Source organism: Protopterus annectens, chromosome 1.part2 (assembly GCF_019279795.1).
Source record: "Protopterus annectens isolate FY-2018-M chromosome 1.part2, PAN1.0, whole genome shotgun sequence".
NCBI classification, from domain to species: domain Eukaryota; kingdom Metazoa; phylum Chordata; order Ceratodontiformes; family Protopteridae; genus Protopterus; species Protopterus annectens.
This window is the reverse complement of record NC_056727.1, coordinates 829,215,875-829,239,002: the sequence shown is the minus strand read 5'-3', so window position 1 is coordinate 829,239,002 and position 23,128 is coordinate 829,215,875.

Genomic DNA, 23,128 nt, shown 5'->3' with positions numbered 1-23,128 from the left:
AACAAAGAAGCAAGCTTTGGCAGAACCTGCAAGTACAAATATATGTTTAATAGCCTTCTAAACTATTAGCTCCTCACTAGTTGCAGAATACAGCACCTTATAAATGTATAAAGAAAAAGATTGTTGCTTGCTTCTGTAAGGTGATTTTCAATCTTAATCATTAAAAATAATTTAACCAAGACAAACATTTTATTTCTTCCCGGTTCCTGTCCCTACCAAAGCTACTGATCCTGACATATAAAATGTGTTTGAATTATGTAATATGTAGAAACTATTACTGCTCCTGACATAAAATGTGTTTGAATATCGTAACATGTATGAGGAAAAGAGGCAGAGAAGCAATGAGAATACATTTGTCAATAAACAGCAAAAGGAAATTTAGAGAGGAGAAAAAGTGTGAGGTTATAAGGGTCACAGGGTCTGTTTGTTCAGACTTCAAAATAGTAATGCAGATAAAATAGACTTGGATTTGCTGAAAAAATAAAGCATGTAACCTATGTATAAACACAAAATGTGTCCTTTTTCTAGTGAATATTATTTCCAGCACACTCTCTTCACCAAATGCCACCCAGAATCATTAAAGAATGTGCAAAATTTGTCCAGCTAATGAAATGCTGAAAGGTATAAATAGAATAAAGGCCGTTAAACCTGTATTTTAGATGTTGTGGTAGAAGTGTTACAAATAGGTAGGACTCACAATGCCACTTATATTGGTATTAGTATTAGCTAATTGGTATTAGCAGGAGAGGGTGTTTTACAAGAAATGCAAACAATGAAGTAATGAAGAACAATTCAGGCATACTGATAGGACTCACAGCTGCTATAATGCTACATAACGCTGATATCCCAGAATGTTATGGTCTATAATATTTTATTAATTATTTTACGTGTTGACCAGGTTTGTCTGACTGAAGTGATAGCCCATTTGCACCGGAGGCCCAGGGAGAAAGGCTCCACAGTTATTTATACAAGTAAAGAGAGTACTTAAAGTACAAAAAAACATTTGGAGAAAACTTCCAGAAATTAGTTATACAACATATTTATAATGTTCAAATAGCATTTCTCTTAAATACAGATTATTAAAATTAAGTGTTCAATAAGAAACAAGTATCAGCAGTGATTCAGGGATAGGATTGTGATTGTAGTATGATAGACATCATGACCAAGGACACTGGAACTTGTGAGACCAGGACGTATTAGGCACAGCATATGGCAAGGAAGGGACCTTGTAACAACAACTTAAAGAAATTTAAAAAATCCGCACCACACCAGAGTATATATACAGGCAATTTTTGTTTTGTCTTCTTTAACTATTTATCAGTGGAAATTCAAAAATATATTATTGAAATCCTGTGAGCAAAAAGTCACATGTATCCCTATATGTATGAGATTTTTTCACTTGATTTTATTTTGAATATGACAGACATTTTCACATTCTGAGTTTGATAAAACAACTACTTGGCAGTTCAATGCAAAGGATTAAAACAATAAGCTCTTAATGAGCTTCACTAGTTATATGTATGAATCCCTCATTCTCAGTTTGCCTATTGTTTGACTGAGGAAATCACTTTAACAGATAGTACTTCTAGACCTTTAGAGAAAATTGGCCTCAACCCATTCAGATAAGCTGTTTAACAAAACAAATAAATAAATCCATTTAATGAAACGGATTAATGTTCATATTCAGTACTGGTACAGTACCATAACTGCTTTGTTCACCATTCAGTACAAATGCACAGAATGAAATTCATGAATCTCTTATGCCAAGTGAAAGCCCCTTAACTCAAAATCATGCCATGGTTAAAGGTGACATGGCAAATTCTGATTTAATGCCCCACTCCTTGCATAGCTTCATCACTGCACTAAGGATATACAAAGAAAGCATTAAGGTATACTATTATACTGCTTGCTGTATGATAACTACATACCTAGGTGTGTGGTACAGCATAAAGCCAACAGATAAGTGTCCTTCTTCACCTAAGTGTGTACTTGTCACATGACAGCTGATACCAGGAAGTGCTTTATTACACTTTTAAAATTGATTTGTGATTTGTTTGTGCTGCAGTATTTAAATGATTATGTGCATCTGTGAATAAATTACAGTGAGTTAAAAAGTAGTTCATATGAAACATTTTGTGCAGTTAATAGTTAAAAATAATTCCTTTAATGTGCACCTGTGGGCTGAGTATTTGCTTGGTTTGTTTGTTTTTTTATGTATAATTTTATGCTTTCTTTATAAAGACTCTGTGATGTGCTTCATTAACAATATTCTACAGATAGCTATATGTATGCTTGAGACCACAAATTTCTTATATTTGTTTTTGTGAGAACCCCCTCAACATTGACCAATAACAAACTTCCCCATCTCATCACCTCGTCCTGATTGGGCTAGCAGCATACCTCTCAACTAAACAGATTTTCACAGAATGTCCAGATTTTTGCCTCATATTTTTGGTCTGTTCCTCATAAAATTTGTGGTTTTCTGGCAAATCATTAAGGATTGAAGTCACTAAATAATATTAAATAATGGCAGGCATTTGAATTTCAGACTTCATATTATTCAGAACATCCACAACAGTGCAAAACCTGTTATTCTAACAACTTTCTCAGTTTATAGGAGCAATATTTAAAACTGTCCCAATTTTTGGGCCCTTGTCCTCCCCATTATTTCTGGCTTTTTCCAAATTTCCTACTCCAAGAGGTTGAGATGTATGGCCAGCAGTGAAGAGTAACAGTCAGAAACCACTGTATTTTCATCATTGCTTGAACTCTTTTTCTGCTTTATTTTTACTTTCCTGCCCATAGATGGTCATTCAGCACAATGCTGGGACACAGCCTATATGTTATGCCATACTGACATGCATTCACTTGACCTGGCTACATTGCTTTATGCTGCTTGACAGGTCAACGTGTTGTGTTTAGAGTCAGCATTAGCTTTCTGTCAGGTGATATTCAAGTAACAAGCCCTGGCCATGGCCTTCTCCTGTGACGAATGAGCCAACATCAGACTGGCAGTGCTAGCCCTATCGGCCTGACATCTCCAATGAATGTGGCATTATCTAAACTCAAGTTACTAGAGCTACAAGCAGAGATTCAGCCCTGTCTTCCATGGAACCAACACTTGGGATAATAAACTTTTAATCAGTTTGCAAAATAATTTAGTTCCCATTATAGTTTAAGAATATATTTTAATATGGGACCAGATTCCAAAAGGACATGGGTGGAATAACATGCCATGCCAAACAGTTACTCCATTCCTGAGTCCAAAAGATAGGGCCTTGGCAGTCCCTACTCAGTGTAAGCTAATGTGGGCTGCTAGAGCCCTATGCCCAAGTCCAAAATGGAAATCAGACTTGGCACAACAGAGTTAGCAGTGTACATTGCCAAATCCCTTTAAAGTGAAAGGAAGTTTTGGTAAAGGAGTACTACCACCTTCAGGCAGCACTAGGTAATGCAGGCAGTACATGATGGGGAAAGTCAAGACAATTTGCAGTATTTAGTTCCACATAAAGATGCAGCTGTTCTGCAGATGTTGGTAGTCAGGGGAGAGACCATGGGATTGTGTTTACAATCAGATGTATGTAGTGCAAACAGTCCCCCAAACTCCTTTGCAGGTGGCTCACAGTGGTGTTTTGATAAAAATAAATTTAAGTCCTGGTGAGCTAGTGGCCTCAAATGCCCATCCCTCTTCTTGGATGGGGAGAATGCAAGCATGATAGCCATGATGGCCAGTCTACCCTACAGGTGGAGCTGTTATGCTGGATGGTGTCATGCTGTGCATCTCCACCTATATGTCAGATCTGGTAATGCAGGCAGGGTCTCCATACAGGTATTGCTACCGAGCCTGACAAACTCAGTGACCCCAAGATGCCCTCAGGCAAGTTCTGGTTATGCCCAGAATAGATAACGAGCTTCATTAGCACAGAATATTGTGGAATCTCACTACACTGTCCGGATGTAGCACAACCTTCTGCCGTGCCATAACTTGGTGTTGTGAAATACTGAAATGGGTGAATCTTGACTCACGAGATGATGTCATCATAGGGAGATGAGGTCGATTTCACTGTTCAGTATAGCAAAAGCATGATGACAGAAGCTACTCTCTCTCAACATGCCAGATTTTTAAGTGTCCAACCCACCATGGTCTGCCTTAATTTCAGAAGAAGCTTGGTTTCAAAAATACCCTTCTTTTCAATTCTTTATTTTTTTTTTAATTTGATAACCTATCCAAAAAATAATAATACACATGTGTGCACACTTATTTGGAACAGTCTTCCAATTAAAAATACATAAATCAACCTGATACAGATGTGCTGCTTCCTTGGTAAGTTATGCAGCCATTCCATTGCAGGGACACAGTGAAATGACTGTACTGTGGCTGTTTATATTATTTTTTGGTGTTTTTTTCTACTTTAACATTTTACACAAACTACCTTTAAAAGCAATATAGGCTTTACAGTTATAACAGTGTATAGGCTGTCTAATAAGCAGTCATGATGGTGATTGCATAATGACAACTTGTAAGCTATTAATCTTTTGGTGAGCTCTACAAGTCAGTTACCTAGGAAGATGCCCTGTTTGCCCCACCCTTGTTATGGCACGGATTATAATATATTTCCTGTTACAAACTTTGTAGATAATTAAGATTAATTACTTCACCAAACATAAAGTTAAAAAAATATATCAAAAGTTATCTTAGAAGAAAAAAAAGACATGATCAGGAGATCCATTAGCTAGCATATGCTTCTTATTCATCTACAAACCATACACCCAGACCCCACCTCACTTTCCCTGTCCCATACTGTACCTCTTTCATTTGCTATAAACTATTACCTGTTGTTAGCCGATGTACCAACATATTATAATAACTTAACATGATATTAAACTTCAATTACCCAAGTACATGCACCCCAATAGCACAAATCAACCATCAATATAGAAAATTCCCTCTTCAGCAGACCACCTATAACCACCTACAACTAAATGCTCCTGGTGCTTTTCGTCCATTGAAAATCCTCAGTCAGCAATCATGTAATTCATAGTTGGCTGCTACAGTATGACAACTTAATGCTGAAAACCTCACACTAGTCCCCTTTCATTTCAACCTGGTCAAATCTTATCAAATATACAAAATCAATTCTCAGAATCATCCTTACCACCTTGCAATCAGCTAACCAAGTCAGTCATGATCTTAATAACATATACCCATAGGAGCTGTACAACTATCCCACCTCTTCTTTTTACCCAAATTATCCACACCCTCACCAGGGGCAGCAATATCCTAGACCTAGTTATTACCAACATGGGCAACTGGTGCTCCACACCAGAGGTCAGTTCATCATTGGTCATATCCAACCACAAGCTAATCACCCTAGACATCCACATCCCACCCCCACTCCCATTAGGGAAACCACCGAAAAAATTTCTCCAAAGCCAACTTCACGCTTCTTAAGACAGAAGTGGCAAACTTCACGACACCCATGCTGACAGACAATAGAGGTATGACTGCTGAATCCTACACAAATGCACTTTATAAGCATTTATACAAGTGCATGGATCATGCAATCCCTAACAGAACCAAGATGCTATCCTCCAAAAAAAGGAAGCCAACCTGGTGGTCCCCTGCCATAAACAAACTCTACAACAGAAGAAAGAAACTGTTGCAAAAAAGAGTAAAATCCCATGATTGAAGAAACTCCCTGGTCAGCCTCAGTAAGAAGCTGAGATCCCTCATAAAATCCTCCAAAGCTAGTTATGAAAACAAAATCACCACTGATTCTAAAGACAATCACAAAGCATTCTATAGCTATGTCAAGAATCTCAATGGCAACACTCAGATCTGCTCTGAGTTATACAGCACAATGGCACTAAATATACAGAACCAACTGATATTGCCAACATCCTGGCAGACAGATTAAGTGCTAACTTTACCCCCCTCTCATCCTCTACAGGACCCATCTCTATACCAGAAGAATGCAAAGTTCCTGTAATCATGGCTGCACAGGTAAAAAACACACTCTACAAAGCCAAGAACAGAGCATCCATGGGACCTGACAACATCTCAGGCTGTGTTCTGCATGAACTACAGAACAAACTGGCACCCCACCCTAGTACCATGTTCAATCATAGCCTCACCTCAGGCTATGTGCCCACTGAATGGCGCACAGCGACGGTTATCCCACTCTACAAAGGGGGAGCTACCACGGATCCCGGAAACTACCATCCCATTAGCCTGATGAGCCTGGTCTTCAAGGCTATGGAACTTATGTGTACCAAAACAAACGGGTACGGATTCCTTGCTCCAGCAGAATAGATCCAAACAATGTAATTGCCAAGAACCCAGGACAAGTGAAATTCTCTTTTTAACGCAAAATTTATTAAGACAGCGTTTTCGCCGTGTGCACTGACACAGCTTCCTCAGAATACAAAGCATTAATTACTCTAAATCAGTTTAAATACGTGTCCAAGAGGAAATGATGTCATAGCATAAGAAGGTTGTTAAGCATACATAAAACATTGATTAAAACAGGTATAAGAAATCTCTTAAAAAATCTCATAAAAATTAGATGTAAGGACATCTTATTTTCATCGACAAAAATGCAAAAGTGTGTTGCATGTTATATACCCATAAATGGTATATATTAAGAATAAAATTTGGTAACAAAAGAAACCTTAGCTTATAAAAACCAAAACAAGTGGAAATATGACAGTTAAAAACACTTAGGGTTTTTATAGCACAAATGTTAAGAACCACTAAAGGTGTGTATAAAGAAACAAATCTAAACAAGTTCATTTACATTGTTCAGGAAAAAATATATACTTAAGCTTGTGAAGCTTAAGTGTCAGATCTTGCAGCTAGATGGAACTCAAGCACTCTTACAAGATACATAAACTAGAAGGGAAGGAGGGTGGGGGGGGGAGAAAGGGGGAAGGGGAGGGAAGGAAAGTGTTCATCTTAAGTAGCTTCTCAGTTTTAAAACTGAAGAGATACTGCAATTCTCATTGAGTGCTGGAGAATTAAACGCATCAGTTCTTAGTTGCCACTCAAGTTCACAGAGTTCTAGCAGTAATGGAATAGGTCCCCCCCTGACGTTACTTTGTATTTGATCTATTGCCATGAAAGAAAAACTGTGCCCAGGGTGTTTGATAGTGTGTGAAGCCAATGCATTGTTTTCGTTCTCAGTCCTGATCGCATATAGGTGTTCATACATGCGATCACGAAGTCTACGATCGGTTTTACCGATGTAGAAGGATGGACAACAATCACAGAATGCTACATAGACAATAGATTTACTTTCACAGTTAAGGGGAACTCTGATAGTGTATTTTTTGTCCCTTATAGAGAAAGTTTGTCCTGCTCTAACTTTGTGGCATCTGTTACAGAAGCCACAAGGAAACATACCTGTTTTCTTGTTGTGAAAAGTTTTGAGAGTGTTCCTTTGTGACAGTTCCTTCAAATTACTATTTCTTTTAAAAACAAAACTAGGAGCTGCACCAAATTTATCACTAAGTGAAGTTCTACTTGTAATAAAGTCCCAGTTCTTAAGTATGATAGACATTATAGCTTTCGAATGAAAACTATAATTCATGATATAACATGAAGAAAGGTCAAGTAAAGGAGCTTGTGATGGTGTAATAACTTCAACATGATTAGTGATAGTGTCTTCATGGAGAGAGATGTCTGTCTGGGCTTGGGGAATTGCTGAGGCATCATTACTTAAGATGGCTTTAAAAAACCCATTAGATCTCTTTGTGTGTACCTCTGAAATAAGTTCACTTATAAGGTTGATGGGATAACCTCTATTCCTAAATAACTCAAAAAGAAAATCACATTCTTTTTCAAAGTACTCCAACGTACTGCACATCTTAGCTGCCCTCACCAACTGGCCTTTGACGATGGCTTTTTTCTGTTTGAACGGGTGATTTCAAGGCTATGGAACTTATAAACAATGACATTGGTAATTTCCAAACTCAGGACCCCACCCAGTTCGGGTTTGTAAAAGGCAGATCATGTCTCCTAAACCTGATAGACTTCTTTGAAGCAGTCACCAAAGCTGTAGATGAGGGTAAGGTGGTTCACACAGCCTATCTAGATCTTGCCAAGGCTTTCAACACCATCCCCCACTCTGGAATTATAGATAAACTCACTAAACTAGATATACATCCCTATGTCACAAGATGGGTTGCCAAATGGCTCACTGACAGAACCCACACTGTGAAAGTAGCAAACTCCAAATCCAACTTCAGACCAGTGACAAGTGGAGTACCACAGGGGTCAGTCCTGGGTCCTCTACTGTTTGGTATCTACTTCTCTGAAGTACAGGCTTACACAGAAGGTCTTTGGCTAATGAAGTTCGCAGATGACTGCAAACTAGGAGCCATAATCAAAACTCCAAAAGATGTGGACATTTTACAAAAGGGCCTCGCTGAGACAGATGCCTGGTGTCAAAGTCATGGCCTCAAGCTCAATGCCAAAAAGTGCATTGTGATCCCTTTTGATAAAAACTCTGTACCCATGAGCTACCACATAGGTGGTAGTCTACTTAACACCGAAAGTGTGATAAGAGACCTTGGGACACAGGTGGACAGTAGTCTCTCCTTTGATAATCACATCGCCACAGTAGTCAGGAAATCCTTCTATGTGGCACACCTCATCACAAAAGGTTTCTCATCCAGGAAAAAAGAGGTCATTGTTCCCTTCTACTCGTCACTCATTAGACCCATTATAGAGTACAACACCCCTTTTGGTATGTACCTCACAAGACATCTACAACAACTGGAAAGGCCACATAAATACCTCAGAAAGAGTATTACTGGCCTCAAACAGATGCCCTACGCAAACTGTCTCAAAAAACTGCAGCTTTACTCCATCGCATATCGCCTGCTCAGAGGCGATCTCTGCCTAACACACAAAGCTATGTTAAACCCAGAGCTTTTGGACATGCTCTACTTAAAGAAATCCCAATCCCTATGAGCTACATGCTCTAGGTACCTAAACCTTGTCACCGCAATAAACAGAATATGCTGGAGGGAAAGATTCCTGTCCCAGAGACTTCCCATACGCTGGAACAAACTACCTATCTATATCAAACAAAGCTCCTCATTAGCACTCTTCAAGAAAAATCTTGATAATTGGATGGGAGATAGGAAATTCACCCCGGGGATCACTTCTGTGGCTCTGCTCGACAGTGGCACAGGAAAATAATATTCTTGGGTGGCGAAGGCCAGGGTACCTTTTGGCTAGGCTTATATAGGCCCTAGGGCCAATAGCCTAGTATTTACCAATGAACCTATGAACCTATGTTCACTGTTACTTCAGACAAACTCCATTAGTGCTAGCATCAGACATCTATAGCAGTGAACTGTTCTTCATGGAGGCACCCCACAAGAAATTATCACATTTACCAACATTCATGAGCATCCCACAATAATCACTCACTTCCATGTTTGATTATAACAGGCCAATATATAGTCACACTTTTCCAAGTCCATCAGAGCATGCAACAGGCAGTCACAGTACAAATGTTTTTACAGCCATTAGTTAATTTTCTGTTTTTGGAATGATAAAGACAGACATTCTCTTTTATATATACAAACTTGAAGCTTGACAAACTACAGCTGTCTCCAGAACTCCATTTCTCTTAACCATCCATTACCACTGATATACAAATCTATTTAGACTGTATTCTTCCCCTAGAAGAGATCTGGCCATACTGCTTTAAATGGAAAACCATCAAATCATTCCAAACCCTTTAGACCACTCAGGCAACTTTTTAGCAGTCTTGTTAGATATCTTCTACCAATGAATAATATTCACTGGCTTTCTAATCATAGTCATAAAGACCACCCATGGTTACTTTGAAACACAATATCAGAGTGCCCCTGAAAGATAGCACACTTTCTCTAATCTCCTAAACAAATTACCACAGTCGTCTCTGAAACCATCTGAAAGCAATCACTACTAACTGAATTATTCCAATGTGATCACAATAAACACCCATAACTACATGCTGAAATATAATACCATAGGGGTCCACAAAGGCAATAACTCAAAAGTCTAACAATATGGCATAAAACCATTCTAATCAGTAATATAAAATCTTCCTTGCTCAAACATCATTAGCTAGATACAAAAATTATACATTTCTAGCCCTTGCACAAAAGGATTCACAACATTAAATACATCACTTCATATCTATGTGACCAAACCAAACACAACATAAACTTAGCATTTTTAAGTCCCACTTGGCTCTGGGCTTGATATACATTTACATTTATGTATGTATTACTGTACTTATTTAAAACATTTTAACATTAATATTAAGCCCTCCTACCAACTTTATTCTTTTGTTTGTTCACATGTACAGACTTGGAATTAATGAGATCCATTCAGCCTTTATACAGCACAGTAAGAAAGTTAACAAGTCATCCTATTTAACAATATTCACACTGATTACATTATTCAAGCTTTCAGTTGGACATCAAAATATCAAAATCATATAATATTCCAATTTAGTTTCTTTATTTAAGCCTTCAAAAGATATCCAACTCAAAGTAGTGCAAAAGTAAGATCAGAAATCATACATTATATTAAAATTATTAACAATGTCGTTCAAGTGAGGACTTCCACTATAGTGAGAATGGAGTGAGAAATACACTGGAGCTGCTATTGCTTTGCTGCTGTAAAAGGTTGAAAATATCATCAGTCCGTTACGCAAAAGTTCTGAAAGCTGCAAAATGTATAAGAAAAAAGTTGCAAAAGTAAATCAGGGTGCTTGTCAAGAAGGAGTAAGAAAAACAGCGTTCCACAACCATAAGTCCGGAGCTGTTACCCAACGGGATCTCCAAGTATGACAGCTACAGAGCTAGTAGAAGATAGAGAGATTTCATTAAAGAGGTTTTCACTGAAATAAGATAAATGAACTTGAGAGTGGAAGAGCACATAAAAGATACAAATAAAACAATCTGAGTAGTTACTGAGGTTGTGGACTAGCACATGGATATGATACAAAACCTAATACAAGAGAATCACTTGTTAAAAAATAAAGTGTGGCAGAGGATGCAAGGATGGCTCTGTTGCACCAGGAGAGACTTGACTATAATTAGGTATATAATAATTAATATTTATTAACTGATATTTTGTATTTATTTTTGTGTTTATGTATAGTTTTATTAGAATATGCATTCATATTAATATGTATTTATTTAATTATAATAAGGTTGTCACTTTAAATGTTTATAATGTTTAATATGCTATTAATTAGTTGATTAATAACAGCTGTGATTTAGTGTGTATTTATACTTGCTTGGAATTTGAAGGAATTGTGATCCATGAAGACGAATTGCCGCGGTACCAGATCACTTTTTGAATAAAGGAACTGCTGGTCAAGTGCTGGTCTATTGTGTTTCTCAATTTTGTTGGTGTTGCTAGTGTTTTGTGAATTTGAGGTGCTTGCCGGCACTTATTGACCAGCATTAACATGTCACAGATGGCTGGGGCTCCTGGACAACTTAATTTGCCAGGGGGCATTCATTTCTCTGATATCGTAAGTGAACAAGAAAAAAAGTTCACCATGATGGATCCTTGGAATGTGGGTGACAATCGTGATTCGGATGGGCATTTTGTGCAGCTGGAGAGACTAATGGCTAAAGAAGTAGCATTGTTCTTGGATACTCGACTCTTGTAGAAATATGTAAGTTTGAATTTGACTCCAAGGGGGCTACATATAGACAGGCTTCCTGCTACACAGTTTTCGGAAGAGGAAAATGACCTCTTTGAAGAGTGGAAGCAAGCATCTTTAGATTGCACTTTAAACTGGCTCCGTATCTTGATAAAGCGAAACATGAGAGCGCATGAAATGTTAGAAACTGAAATCTTGCACCTACAGGACGAGGTGGTGGAGGAGTCCTGTTATAGGGTGCAGATTTCAAAGATTAATGAGAAAATCTCTAAGTTAGAAAGTGAAATCATTCCGCGTAAAATGAACAAGCTGTTACGTGATTTAAAAGGTTATGAAACTTGAATTTTGTTCTCATGGCAACATGAGCTGGTACGTAGCAGGTCAAGGGTCAGAAGCGGAAGCCAGAAGCGGCGAAGCATGTCAGCGTCTTCAGTGGAGCAGAATGTTTCTAAAAATGTTACCTTTGTTACCTCTTCGTCTTCCATGACAATTGAGACTGAGGATAGGAATGATACCTCAGTCTCTCCCACAACTGAACATTCTTTTCAGACTGGTAAATCAAGTCGGGGAGAAATGGCAGGAAGGGAAGAAACCGTTTCAAATGATGAACTGGTATGTGAATTTAATGCACAGACTTTACTATTTGTAAATTTATCTGGTCTCAGCCTTACTAGTGATATGAAGGCTGTATTGTCAAACGGTAGTAAATTTGTACCTACGTATTTTCCCTCTTTGGCTGATTTATATTTAGAGCTAAAGGCATTCAGCAGGAAACTGCTTTTGAAAGTTTATTTTCACAGAAATGTTGAAAATTCTTCTGAGAATGTTTGTTTAAATAATCCAAATATGGATAATGATTTGGATGAAGATTTATTAAATATGTCTTTGTATGAATATGATAATGTTGAATTTTCTGATATGGATGAAATAGTGGAAAATACAAGTTGTTATCAGACCGGATATGGGAAGTTACCTTTACCTCATTTGATAACTGAAAATAAGTTTGTACCTATTATTAATGTGCCTGTTATTGTTTTATTTTTTAAGGTTCTGTTTAAAGAATTTTTTACAACACTTGATGAATTTTTGAGTAAGAGAAAATGTTATAATTGAAGTAAAAATGAATGGTTGGCTCTGAAGAGCCTTAAACAACAGAGGACTAATTTCATTTTCAAGTGTGCTGATAAAGGTGGTAATTGGGTCATTTTGGATAAACAGAAATATTGTGATATGGTAGGTGATTTATTGAAAAATGTAGAGGAATATAAAAGGTTAAGTAGGGACCCCATAGTGGAATTTAATGATCAACTTTTGGCCTTATTAGAAAGAGGGGAACATCTGGGTTTTTTTGAATATAAAGATGTATGTAAATTGTACATCAAAAAACCTATGACTCCTATTTTTTATGCCTTGCCTAAGTGCATAAAAGCCTACAAAACCCTCCGGGTAGGCCGATAGTTTCAGGGGTGAGTTCCTTTTTGAATAACATCAACATTTTTCTAGATTTTCACCTAAAGGCACACTTGAAGAATGTTATAGCACATATTTAATACCCAGGACCTGATAAATGAAGTTTCTAATATTCAATGGCAAAATGACTATTATTGGGTTACGAGTGATGTAAAATCATTATATACGAACATCAATCTCAGATGGGGTTTGGAATCTATCTTTGATATGTTGGGTGATAGGCCCAGGAACACCTTCTTGATTAATTTATTTGAATTTTGTTTGACTCATAATTATTTTTCTTTTAATAATGATTTTTTTCTGCAATTAAAGGGTATGGCTATGGGGGCTGCTTTTGTGCCCTCATATGCCATTATATACATGGGATTTTTTGAAAAGAAATGTATTTATCCCACTGTATTTTTTAGGAACAATGTTTTGCTATATAAGTGTTTTATAGATGACCTTATTTTTATATGTAAGGGTGATATTAATGATTTTTTGGATTTTTTTGACACTCAATAATAATGAGCATGTTCTAACTTTCTCCTATGAATTGAATAGAGAACAGATTAACTTTCTGGATATAACTTTATACAAAAATGGTGAAGTTGTAGGCTATAGGCCCTTTAGGAAATCAACTTCGGTCAACATGTTTTTACGTGCCACTAGTATGCATCCAGGACATTTGTTGAATTCTTTACCACATGGTGAGTCTAAAAGAATTTATGAGCACACTAGTGATAAAAATGAAAAAACTCATGAATTGGATAAGGTTTTTTCTAGGTTGAGGGAAAGAGGTTATAATGACGCCTATTTATTGAGATGCAAAAACAAATTACTTGGGAATGATTATGATGGACCACATATTTCATTTAGGAATAGTAAATCCGGGGGCAGGATGCATCAAATAAAGGACACTGATGATGATAAGAAACTTTTTTATGTCACAAGATTTTCTCTGTTTTCTAATGAGTTAATTCAGATAGTGAGAAAGCATTGGCACATTGTTTGTGAAGATGAAATGATAGGCAATTTGTTTCCGGAACATATTACATTCTCCTTTAAGAGGGGGAAAAATCTAAAAGAATTGCTAAGTTATAATTTTGTTGAAGGGAACAATAATTTTTTGCCTTCCGGTACTTTTCCATGTGGTCATTGTAGCATTTGTAATAGGGTCAAGAATTTGAATATCATTAACGGCAGAACATTTGTTCCTAAGTTTTATTTTAATTGCAGATCGACGGGGGTGGTCTATATTTTGGGTTGCTCATGTACTGATATGTGGTATATAGGACAGACTAAACGTATGGTTAGGATTCGTGTTTTAGAACACTTAAAGGATATTACAAATCACAATGAAGCTAGCCCTATTGCCAAATATTTTCATGATTTACATGGTGATCCCCCTAGTAGTTTAAAATTTTGTGTACTTGGTAAACCCTTCCTGTCCAGAGGGGGTGATAGTGTGGCTAAATTACTTGAATTAGAAACAAGAATGATTTTGAAGTTTAAGACTTTAAAGCCCTTTGGTTTGAATCAGGAATTAGGTATATAATAATCAATATTTATTAATTGATATTTTGGATTTTTGTGTTTATGTATAGTTTTATTAGAATATGTATTCATATTAATATGTATTTATTTAATTATAATAAGGTTGTCACTTTAAATGTTTATAATGTTTAATATGCTATTAATTAGTTGATTAATAACAGCTGTGATTTAGTGTGTATTTATACTTGCTTGGAACTTGAAGGAATTGTGATCCATGAAGGTGAATTGCCGCGGTACCAGATCGCTTTTTGAATAAAGGAACTGCTGGTCAAGTGCTGGTCTATTGTGTTTCTCAGACTTGACTATAAAACCTGTATTGTGAAACAGCTTGCTACATGGTCGCAGCTTTCAGAAGAAGAGATTGTGGTACGGCTGAGCATAACATGCAGCCTGAAACCCAGCACACAGATTACTTATTTATTTAACATTTGTTTATCAGGAAAGTCCGACTTGGAACAAAGGCAATTTTCAGCAGAGGCCTGGAGACACATGTCTTTGTAATGTGGTAGGAAACCCACATGAATGCAGGAAGGACAAGCAGACTCCACACAGAAGGCACCCCAGATGAGAATCGAACCAGAGAACCTCTTGCTGTGAGGCAACAATGCTTCCGCTGCACCACTGTGCTGTCCACCCATTACCATTACCAATGAAACCCAGCACATAGATTACCAATGAAACCCAGCACACAGATTACCAATGAAACCCAGCACACAGATTACCAATAACAGTGAGACCAATCATGGTTTGATTCTCAAATTTTGCAGCTAAAGAAAAGTTACTTAATTGGTTTTGGAAACCAAGGTTTAGACTGTATTATGGAGAGACGTGTTTTCATCGATCAGGACTATTCATTCCAAACCTGTAAACAGGAAAATGACCATGGTCCTAGTGCAATGACTGGGTAAACTGCAGGGACTGAAATTTAAAGTACTATATCAAGATATACTAAAAGTATTTGCACTGGAGGATAGCAAGCATTTTGACAGTCGAGCACTGGCAGTCAAGTTTTTGGAGAGAAGAGGTCCCCTCAATAATAGAACAAAGTGTCACTATAGCAGGCTCATCATATAGATGAACAACAGGTACTGAGAGCTGAAGAAGCAGCTGAAAGGATCTGTTCCCAATGTTCAAGAAATATAAAGTGGCCAGAAAAGGGTGTCTATTTTATAATCCCTACAAAGTGAGCAGTGCGGAGCAGTGGAGACACCAGTTCCCATATGTATGCTGTCCAGATAAGGCACAGGCCAGTAGAGTTGCAGAACAGAGAAAATAATTTGAAGTGAATGGAAACTTAGCAGCTGAATTGACTGCACTTGTGTAGCACACCCACAGGTGTAGTTGAAGAGATATGGGTTTCTTCCCACCTGACAATGGTGACACCACTATAGACCCAACACACCAAGGTGGCAAGAGGGACAGATTTTATTATGGGTGACACATCTTGTTTAAAAAAGGCAATAGCACAACCATAAACAAATAATTTCAACAGTGCATCAGTTAGCAATAAAGCAAGGTGAGATATGCATGCAATAGAAACATACATTAACCTTCTCCAGAACTCAACAGAAGAAAGTCTTGACATTCAAATATGCACAAAGAAGGCAATATCAATGAGCAGTAAAGCTTTGTAATGCAGCAATACAAACACGGGAAAAAATGCAATGTCATTCAGCAGTACTAACACCCTCTACCCCCTTGATCAATTCTAAACAGACCAACTAGGAAACACTCTATTCATAGGTTCATAGGTAGGTGCTAGGCTATTGGCTATGACTAATAGTACAAGCCTAGCCAAAAAATGTACCCTGGCTTTCGCCACCCAAGAAAATTATTTTCCTGTGCCCCTGTCGAGCAGAGCCACAGAAGTGATCCCCGGGGTGAATTTCCCATTTCCCATCCAATCATCAGGATTTTTCTTGAAGAGTGCTAATGAGGAGCTTTTTAGACCCTGTTCAATGGCCAGTGACAATTTATAGTCTTGCTGCCGGCATGATGGGGCCCAAGTTGGAGCTCATATGGATCCCAGTTATTTGTAATCCACAAAGCATTGGGTGGGCACAATCTTATAAAAATATAAAATGATGGCCAGAGCCTCTCACCACTCCGTCGAAAATACCCTAGTGACCAGGCACTGTGGTTCCTCTGATGAGAAAAGTAGAAAATCACCTACCAGAACTCTGGTAATCATCTATGGCTTCTTGGTACTAGGCCCAAGGGAACTCCTTTTCTAGCTGAATCATATCAGACAAGGATTTACTGGTTTCAGACTTCTCTCCTGATTCCACAAAATACCATCATCCGGGATTTCAGCCAGAGACAGACACAATCTGCTACTTCACTTCCCTGTCCCAAAGCACTAGAAAAGAAAATCCAGTCATGCTGCAAGGCCTTTTTTCCCTTCAGCTACATGTTTCAGTCTTCCCTCCTTCAGCTAGTCTGCCAGAATCCTCTTTCACTTTTGAAATTGTCTTTTTTATTTCTGAAAAGGGGCTCCACCTTGTGGTGTAATGGAAAACTACAGTCTATTACTTCTACATGAAATACAGTGGGAGCTACACTCTCCCTCCACTTGAAAATCTTGGGTCCCCACAAGTCAAAGGTAGATTAGCAGAAAATATTTACAAACACTAATGCACCATCAACAGAACAATATTTTTGCATTCAAAAGGTACATGCCACCAAGGGTAATCAGCCTTATGCTTAACTTGGGATGGAGTATCACCACTGGAGTAGGAGGCATAGTGATTATGAGTGCAGACACTCTGATGAGCTGTGGTCACAGGTTCCTGTGTATTATGTCCCAAATTGCTATAGGTAAGTCTCTATGGAGGCAGAATCAGTCTCTGCAGTTTTGGTTCGGAAGAGACAGCTAAGGAATTTTGCTCAGAAGGTTTGTCACTCACATTACATTCAGTGCGTATTTCATCAGTAGGCATTTTGTTTACTTCTAAGATCTCCTCTTGTATAACTTCACTTTTGTTTTCCATAACGGTATGACTATCCTCAGCACTATTTTCTGAAGTTTGCATAGCAGGGCCTCCATCAGTATCAGGTTCTGCAAGAGGCACAGAATCATTACTTAGTCTATTGTTAGGTCTGGGCTGCTTTAAATGACAAGGAACAAATTCCGGTGCATTTACATTGAGATTACAGCCCACGGGGTATTGAACATACTCATAAAAAAGCCCACTGAAACCCCAGTCATCATCACTGTCCTCCTCTACTTCAGCAGGAGGAAGTGTAGGATCTTGAATATTGGACAGGATAGTTCTCTCCACCTTACCCTTCTGGATCGCTTTGACTTAGGCTTCCGCTGAGCCATTCTGGGTTCTGGATTCATGAGTCTCACTGATTTTGCCAAAGGCATTAAGTTGTTTCAGTGCCAGGTTTTTATGGGTCCTTTTTTCCCCTCAGGGCAAACTTCGTAGGCAGGGATATTAGGTAGCTGAGAACAAATTATGTAAATCTCAGATCCCCAGTCGTCAGCTAGTTTATGCTTTCCTTGTAGTCCCAAATTTCTCAAAAGAACTCTGTCACCTGGCTGCAAGTCATGCATCTTTACTTTTTTGTCATTGTGAGTCTTGTTTTGCTGATGTCTTTGTCCTGTTGATTTTTCAGCAAGTTCATAAGCCTGTCTGAGGTTCTTCTTGAGTCTCTCCACATAACTGCCATGAGGTCGCACTGGTGTATCATCAGCTGTGACTCCAAATGTGATGTCAACAGGAAGACGAGCTTCTCTTCCAAACATTAGGAAGTAAGGCGAGAATCCTGTAGCATCATTTTTAGTACTGTTGTAAGCATGCACCACTGTGGCTACATGTCTACTCCATTGACTCTTCTTCTCTGCAGATAGTGTCCCCAACATGTCTAGTAAACTTCTGTTGAAACGCTCAGGCTGAGAATCCCCTTGAGGATGATAAGGAGTGGTGTGGCTTTTTTGGACTCACAACAGAGTGAGTAGTTCATGGAGAAGCTTGCTCTCAAAGTCACGTCCTTGATCAGAGTGTATCCATTTTGGCAGGCCATAGTGTACAAAGAACTTCTCAACTAGCAGTTTCGCCACTGTAATAGCTTTCTGATTGCGAGTGAGAAATGCTTGAGCGTACCTGGTATAGTGGTCTGTCACCACCAGCACATTACTGATTCCGCCTTCATCTGGTTCAATGCATAGAAAATCTATACAGACCAGTTCCATGGGTCCACTACTTTCCATTTGACCTAATGAGGCAGCTCTGGTCGGCAGAGTCTTTCTCTGAATGCAACGAAGACATGTACGACAATAATCCTCAACATCTTGCTTCACGCATGGTCAGTAGAACCTGTCTAATGGAACGAAGACAAGTATGACAATAATCCTCAACATCTTGCTTCATGCATGGCCAGTAGAACCTGTCTCGTACTAGACCCATAGTTCTGTCATAACCAAGATGACCATGTTCATCATGCAATGACCAGAGTACTACTTCTCTATACTTCTGAGGAAGCAACAATTGCCATTTTTCACTGCCAAGTGCACTAGGAGATCTCCTATACACTAGTCCATTCTGTATCTGGAGTCTGTCCCATTCTTTGGCCAAAAGTCTTGCCAGAAGATGAATATCCATGCGGAGCATATTAACTTGTTTCTTCTCTAAAGCATCTACCACCAGCTGACCTAAGGGGTCTTCTCTTTGATCTCTCCTGAGGTCACTGTTACTCAAAGCTGGTAGCGATGAAGCCTGCAAAGTGACCAGATTACAGTAAGCTTAAGGTATGCTGCAGACAGACCCAACTTCTGGGCCTAACATTCAGTGTGTTGATAGCAGGTTACAATTTGACACATAGCTCTCACCCCTGGTGCTGGAATTTCCACCCATTCATCGTTGGGGTGTAAATCTCCCTAAGGTCTTCTGGACAGACCATCAGCATCTCCATTTTCATGTCCTGGGTGGTATTTCAAACTGAAATTATAGTTGCATAGAGCTGCCATCCATCTGTGGCCAGTAGCATCTAGCTTTGCAGTAGTCTGGATGTATGTCAGAGGATTGTTGTCAGTCTGCACTTCAAATTCAGCCCCATAGAGATAGTCATGCAGCCTGTCCACTACCACCCACTTTAAGGCAAGGAATTCCAACTTGTGTGCAGGGTAGTTTCTTACTGTGGGGGATAAACTCCGACTGATAAAAGCCACAGGTCTCAGCTTCTTGTCATACTCCTGGTAAAGGACTCCTCCTAAGCCATCCCTGCTACCATCCACATGTAAAGTGTATGGCTTTGTAGAGTCAGCATATGCCAGCACAGGGCCATGTGTGAGGCAATACTTAAGCTGTTCAAATGACTCTTCCCACTCAGGAGCCCAATGACTCTCGATGAGTCCTTTAGAACCTCTCAGTCCCTTAGGCTTTTTCACAAGGATATCTTCATCTGTTTCATCTGCTTTCTCATCATTTCAGAGCACATGGTTGAGGGGTCTTGCTATCTTTGAAAATCCTTCCACAAACCTTATATAGTAACTGCAGAACCCCTGGAAAGATCGCAGCTCTGTGATAGTTTTGGGTCTGGGACAAGATGTAACCACTTCAACTTTGATGAGATCTGTGGATACTCCATTTGCAGACACTACATGTCCCACATAGGTCACTGAAGGTTGGAAGAACTTGCATTTGTCCAATGACAGCTTCAGGCCTTCCTTCTCAGTCCTGTCCAATACCTTCATCAGTCTTTCTTCGTGCTCCTCTAGGGTCCTCCCAAAGACAATGATGTCATACAGGTAGACTAAGACTTCCAGGAGATGTATGTCTCCAACTGTTCTTTCCATGATTCTCTGGAAAGTTGCCAGTGCATTTGATAAACCTTGAGGTAAGCGATCAAACTCGAAAAATCCCAAAGGGGTGATGAAGGCAGTCTTCTCTTTATCTTCTGGGTGCATAGGGATTTGATAGTATCCACTCCTTAAGTCTAGCACACTGAACCACTTACTGCCCACTAGGCAATTTAGAGCATCTTCAATTGAGGGAGTTGTGTACTGGTCTACAATGGTTCGCTGATTCAAAGTACGATAGTCTACACACGTGAATTGACCCATTCTTTTTCCTGACAACGACAATGGGAGAGGCATATGGACTTCTTGACTCTCTAATTATCCCTGTGGCTTTTAGTTCTTCCAAATGTTTTCTTAAGTCCTCCAGGTCTCCTGGGGCTAGTCTTCTAGAACATTCCCTAAAGGGCCAGTCCTCTTTTACTCTTATTTGGTGTTCTTCACTTTTTGCACAGCCCACATCTAGTTCACTAGTAGAAAAACAATTTTTTTCTTTTTCATTAATAGTTCTTTAACTCTGGTTCACCACTCAGGGGGCAAGAGACCACCTCCTATCTCAATACCTTCCAGCTTCAACTTGTTGGCTCTGCTCTCATTCCTTGTCAACAGAGAAGCAGGCAAGGGAGTGGCAGCATAAACATTTCCCAAATACACTTGTGAATGCAGGACAATGGGAGTACTTCCTTTATTTTTCACCCCCACAGACAAAGTGCCATAAGGATGCTTTAACTTGTCCACAGGCCAAACTTCTGGGACAAGTTCCAGCCCCGGTGGCAAGTCACTTTCTGGATCCATTTCCATCATGAGATAAGAGGAAACTCTTTGTCCACACATCCTCACTTTGGCTCTCAAGCAGGTGACTTGACCAGGATGAATTATATGCTCTTTCCCAGACAGGGTCCACACATTTCCAGTTTCATCTTTCTTACTATCCTTCTCCCTTTGAAGGGCACAGAAAACTGGTCTAAGGAGAGGATGTAGTGTTGGGTGTTCCTGGGTCAACTGAGGCATTAGCATTCTTCTGACGAGGTCAGTATTTGTCCCCACTAAAATAGATGCTGAATCCTTTCCTTTTGGCCTGGGGCACACAACAGCAAGTGTTTCAAAAACTTCTGTTGACCCAGCAACTGAAGTGGAAAATTCTAACTTGAGTAAGACATAACCATCATAAGGGAACTTCATGTCACTTAGCCCCCAGATTTCCAAATCTTCTAACTTTTCAAGTGGCAAATGCTTTAAATATTTTTGGTAGAAGTCTCTGTACAGAATGGTGATTTGTGCACCAGTATCCAACAGTGCTTTACTATACACTCCTTCTATTTTTACTGACACGACAGGTGATGGTCCAGTAGGCCATCGGGTAGTTTCAGTTTCCAGTGTTGTTCAGCTGTACAGCAGTCAGCATGTGGTTGAGGTGCCGCCGGTTGACCTCGCCATTTTAACGGATAAGACTCTTGCTTAGTAATGCTTTGCGGTCTGAGATGCTGAGATTTTGGCTGAGATGGCTTTCCAATTCGGTTGTTCACCTCAGATGAGCTAGAAGTGTACATAGTAGGTAGTCTGTCTCCCCTATTACAAGGGTTAGTATGGAAAGGAGATCCAGGATGCTGTCTCTTGATGTTAGATTTTATGGAGCTCTTTGTAACTGGGCACTCAACTGGCTCCTTCACTGAGGCCCTTTGAAGTTTCCCTGCATTGCACTAGCCAATAATAGTTCATTCACTCTTTTCATGTTCTCTGCATTAGGACACTGTCACTTTATATGCCCTGCATCTCCACAGCGAAAACAAAATCCAGTAGGAACTCTGAGCATTGGCTGATTCGGTTCTTCCCTGAGTCCTTTCGTGGAGGTTTTAGCTGATGTATTCCTCCCTTCAGCTAAAGTTACCATGGCTTTCTGCAATTCTGCAACTCTCTTGGTGACTTGAGCCATGGTGTTGGTCAGGGAAGACTCCTGCATCTGCAACTGTGACACCTCCACATTGTGCACACTCAGGGCTATGACTCCTGTTTGAGTAGTGAACACGGCTATAGGCTCATGCTGGTGTTCACTCACTGTTTTAGTTGCTGTTGAACACTGAGATTTGGCTTCCTACAGGGCTTCCTCTTCCCTCACCTCTTTAACCAACTGAGAATAAGTTAGAGTCTCTTTCCTATTTCTCATCCTCATTTTCCACACAATGGGGTCCATAGCTGGAGCTCCCAGTAAAATGTGTCCGATCCTTACTTGGTCAGCTACTTTCGGAGCCACCCCCTTCTTTAGGTTGATCTGGTGGAGCATTTTGTCTAATCGCTTAATGTAATCAGATAGTTTCTCACCAACTTCTTAGTATGTATGTCAAAAAAACTACCACAAAATGAAACTCACTTGCTGTGTCTAAGAGAAACAGTCCAATAAAAAAGTAAAAAAACACAGAAACGGCTGGTATTTCCAGATCAAATCTTTACTTCAGTGCACCAAAAGTAACACAAGCACTTTCACCATACAGGCATCATCAGGTGTATCAGAAGCACTAATCAGTACACACCTTTATATCAATTAAAACAATTCTAAAAAGTCACATGATACAAATTTAAACAAACAGTACAACATATCTCATTATAAACACATATATAAATACTGAGAAAACTATATTTTATT